The 4394-nt window shown below is 43.1% G+C and overlaps 1 long non-coding RNA gene across 2 annotated transcripts; it reads right to left on the reverse strand.

Annotated features, from left to right (window-relative positions):
* Positions 1-814: 814 nt before the first annotated feature.
* On the reverse strand, positions 815-3711 carry LOC129624973 (uncharacterized). Of its 2 annotated transcripts, none has more exons than XR_008701212.1 (3): positions 2299-3711; positions 1308-1527; positions 815-1144 (listed from the first exon to the last, which is right to left on the reverse strand). It is a non-coding gene; the product is annotated as an uncharacterized LOC129624973 (long non-coding RNA). The 2 variants fall into 2 exon arrangements; XR_008701211.1 differs by having other exon boundaries at positions 2222-3711.
* Between the last annotated feature and the right edge of the window lie 683 nt (positions 3712-4394).

Here is a 4394-nt window from a genome sequence, read left to right on the forward strand (position 1 = left end):
CTGTAAGGAGTACAGGGTCTTAGAGACAGAATCTCAGTGGCTATTGAATCTAAATGTCTGTTCACTGCTAAAGGCCCTGCTCGAGAATTTTTCCTGAGCAAGGACTACGTAACAGACCATGTTACATGGTCTACTGGGAGAGAAGAGGGAGGGAGGCGTGAGTCACTGAAGGCAGTGGTTAGAACCTGGGGCTTCTGTGTCCACCTTCAAATGGAAGGGAGAAGGGCGAGGAGGTTCCTGTGGGAAGAATAAGCTGCTGCCTTTAGGAAAGAATGGGTTTTTAGGAAAACGCACGAGAGATAAGAGAGTTTAGATACTGTTTGTGGGTGCCAGTGGTCTCACCGTCTTCTTCACGGTCACTGGGATCCCCAGATAGGCGGCTCACTGATAGGCGGGATGCTGATTCTCAGTGTTGTGCTGGGAGGAGAAGCCGCCCCGAAGAGGAGCCCCCTTTAGTCAGGTCAGGGGAGCTTTGAGAAGGCTTGTTTCTGCACCTGTTGAATAAAAACTGCAAGTTTAGTTTTCATACCAACTCTAGGCTTCTGAGTGGATTCCTAACAGTCATAAACTCTTTCCTGGTTTAAAAATAAAGGCAAAAATTTTAAGTCTGTCAAGAGTGTAATTATTTCCCAACGATGGCTTGGTGGCTGGTAGGAAAGGGGCCATCCTCCATAGAAAAGGATGCTTATTTATTTCAAGACACATGACTGAGACAGGTCGAAAGTGCCACAGAGCCCTGCTGTCTCACCGCAGATAAGCTGTTGGCAGGAGCTGTCATATAACAGCTGCGTGTATGTGAGACAGTGAGCTTAGCATGTGAGCAAGGGCATGCATTTCTCCTTTTTTAAAAAAATATTTATTCATTTATTTTTGGCCGCTCTGGGTCTCTGTTGCTGTGAGAGGGCTTTCTCTGGGTGTGGAGTGCGGGGGCTTCTCACTGGGGTGGCTTCTCTTGTTGCAGAGCACAGGCTCTAGATCACAGGCTCAGCAGTCGTGTCACACAGGTTTAGTTGCCCCGAGGCCTGTGGGATCTTCCTGGAATAGGGATTGAACCCACATCCTCTGCATCGGCAGGTGGCTCCTTAACCACTGGACCACCTGGGAAGTCTGACATTCACTTCTTGATAGGAAAACTGTTATCATCCTACAAGATGAGAATTAGGTATTTAAAATATCGATTTTCTGCCCTAGAAGGGGAAGTTTCCCTGTGACTGCCTGGGTGGGGTTGGCTTCCCCATACACCTTATCTTCACCTTCCCCGCACTATCCTCACAGAGACACAAGACGAGGTTTCTGGACGAACATACATCAAACAGCCCAGAAACCTGTCTGGGGAGGCACAACTTGCTTCCATGTGGGGTGGCCTGAAAATGGACAATGAAGTGCTCTCTATTTGTGGTGAACAGAAGGCTTGGTCCTGTCTGAGCACTGACTCTGCCTGTGGTTCTCAGCATTCCGCTCTCTGAGCCGCATCTTTGATCAGGATCCATCAGGAGGATCCCATGACTGTCGCTGGCTGTGCTGAGTCTGCATAAATAAAGAATTTTCATTCAGAAATAGAAGGCCGTGTGCAAGACCACAGGGAGCCAAGAAGAGAACGGCAGCTAAGGTGGGAAACGAAAGAGGTGAACGAAGCCTGTGCACTGCCGGAGACAAACTGAGCAGATCCACCTGGTCCTGAGACAGACCTGAGACGGCAGCGGCAGCAAGGCAGTGCCTGCAGGGAAGCCACCAGGTGGGCACGGGGACGCGGGGGGAAGGGCCGAGCATGCCTCGCTTTCCAGTCCTCCCCTCTTTTCCCGCAGCCACCACAGCGTTCACTTGCTCTTGTTCCGCCGCTCAGTCATGTCTAACACTCTGTGACCCCATGGACTATAGCCCCCCAACCTCCTCTGTCTATGGATTTCCCAGGCGAGAATACTGGAGTGGGCTGCTATTTCCTCCTCCAGGGGATCTTGCTGATCCAGGGATTGAACCCATATCTCCTGCATTGCAGGCGGATTCTTTACCACTGAGCCACAGGGATTGCTCAGTACTGGATCTCAGAACGTGTTCAACCACTTTTCAGACAGCTGATTACTGGGCAGGCAGTCCCAACACGTGCATGCATGCTAAGTTGCTTCAGTCCTGTCCAACTCTGTGCGACCCCCTGGACTGTAGCCCACCAGGCTCCTCTGTCTGTGGGATTCTCCAGGCAGGAATACTGGAGGGGGTTGCAAACCTGTGCACACAGCTGAAGCTTCCCTGTGTGTCAGGGAGGGAGGGGAAACACAATAAGGTGAGGAGAGGGCAGCCCACCTCTCTCTCCTCAGCCTCCAGGAGCTGGAGGGGCATTTGTTCTCAGAAGGAGCAAGAACACATCCCCTTATGGAGCATTGAGAAAAAACTAAGGAAGAAGCAAACTGGGAGAAAACAAGCAGTATTACAGCTATGGAAATGCCAGGCTAACACAGGCAGAAGTTGAGAAGGAGAAAGATATGTTCTGAAAGAACGTAATTCAGCTCCTGGAGAATGTTACTTATGCCCCACAAGTGAAGAAATTAACTGCAGATGAGAAACAAATGTTTCCCTAATCCTCTCAAGTATCAAAGTTCTAAACCCTTATAACTCAGGATTTTTCTTTTAACACTTTGATCTTATTATGTTTTTGATCCTTTGATTCCTTTATCTCTTCTCAACTTATAATCAGATCTTCACAGAATCTATCCTACACAAACACACCCTTTTTACTATCTTTAAAATTTTTGAAGTACAACATACATTTGAAAATCAAATAATTGGAAACATCGATGTAACAACCCCTCAGGATATGAAATGGAACATTAGCAACAATTCCTGGGTGTCCTTCCTTTATATCTTCCATCTTTATCTTCACTTTTCACTTGACTTTTGGGTGCTTTGTTGGTGAATCTACACCGTGTTTGAAAACTCTCCTCTCATTAGAGAGGCAGCAGCAGTCAGGAGCTGGTCTTTGAAACTGGATTGACCAGAAATCAAACAGAGATCAACAGCTCACCAGCTGTGTGACTCTGGGCAATGAACTCATCCCTGAGCATCAACCTTTACACACATGGAATGGGAGAATGAAGGCCTGTCTCACAGCCTGTTTACTGATTAAGGAAACGGGAAACCAGCTTCTGAGCTTCAGCCCTGGTCCTGTGGTACAGAGTAGAAGTCATGGTCTTTAAGCACTCCAAATGATTAAAAAATTGTGAAAATAAGTGTTAAAAAATAAGTGAATATAATTAAAGCAAAAACAAAAGTAGAGTGTTTTTTTATTTGTTAGTATATGAGTAATTGGGGTACTCATTCTTCTTTCCTTTTTAACTGGAGGATAATTGCTTTACAATGTTGTGTTGGTTTCTGCTGTACAACATCTTGAATCAGTCATAACTATATATCTATATATCCCCAGCCTCTTGAATCTCCCTCACATCTACCCCCTGGGGTACTCATTCTTAAAGAGCCGATTAAAATCTATATATAGCCATATAAAATAACATCACAGGATAATCTTTTACTGACATGGGAAAATATTAATGCTGCATTGCTAAATGAAAAAAATAAAGAAGAATAAAAAACAGACATTGCAATTACAACACATGCAAAGGAAAGGATGACCCGGACACCAGGAAAAAAGGAAAAAGCAAGCAACAAAAAGTGCTGGTGAGAGTGACCAGATCTTATCTAAAACTTCAAAACAGCCACCATAAATAATGTTCAAAGAACTAAAAAAAAACCATAATTAAAGAAGCAAAAAAAGGTATGATGATGACAATGTCACATCAAGTATATAACACCAATAAGACAAATGATAAAAAAAAGATTTAAAGAAACAAACAGAAATTCTGAAGCTGAAAATTACAATAACAAAAATGAAAAATTCACTAGAGGAGCCGTAAATGAGAACTGGCATTAGCAATAATCAGTAAGTTTGAAGATAGAACATAGAGATTATAAAATCTAAAGAACAACAAAGAAAAAATTATAGGTGCTAGCCCAAGGGCAATTAGGAAAGGGAAAAAAGCATATGGATTGGAAAGGAAGAAGTAAAACTCTCTGTTCACAGGTTACGTGATATTGTATATAGAAAATCTTAAAGAACCTTAAAAAGTACTAGAAATAATAACGAATCCAAGGTTGCAAGATATAACATCAAAATACAAAAATGAACCATACTTCTATATATTTGCATGGAACAATAAAAAAAGTGGAGTTAAGAAAATTTTATTTACAATAGCATCAAAGAGAATAAAACACTTAGGAACAACATAAGAAGTTTAGAACTCGTACTTTGAAAATTATAAAACCTTGTTGATGAAGATTAAATAAAATCTGAATAAATGGAAAAATATCCTATGTTCATGAATTGGAAGATGTTATGTTGCTCAGAT

The sequence above is a fragment of the Bubalus kerabau genome, chromosome 13, assembly GCF_029407905.1.
Source record: "Bubalus kerabau isolate K-KA32 ecotype Philippines breed swamp buffalo chromosome 13, PCC_UOA_SB_1v2, whole genome shotgun sequence".
Classification (NCBI taxonomy): domain Eukaryota; kingdom Metazoa; phylum Chordata; class Mammalia; order Artiodactyla; family Bovidae; genus Bubalus; species Bubalus kerabau.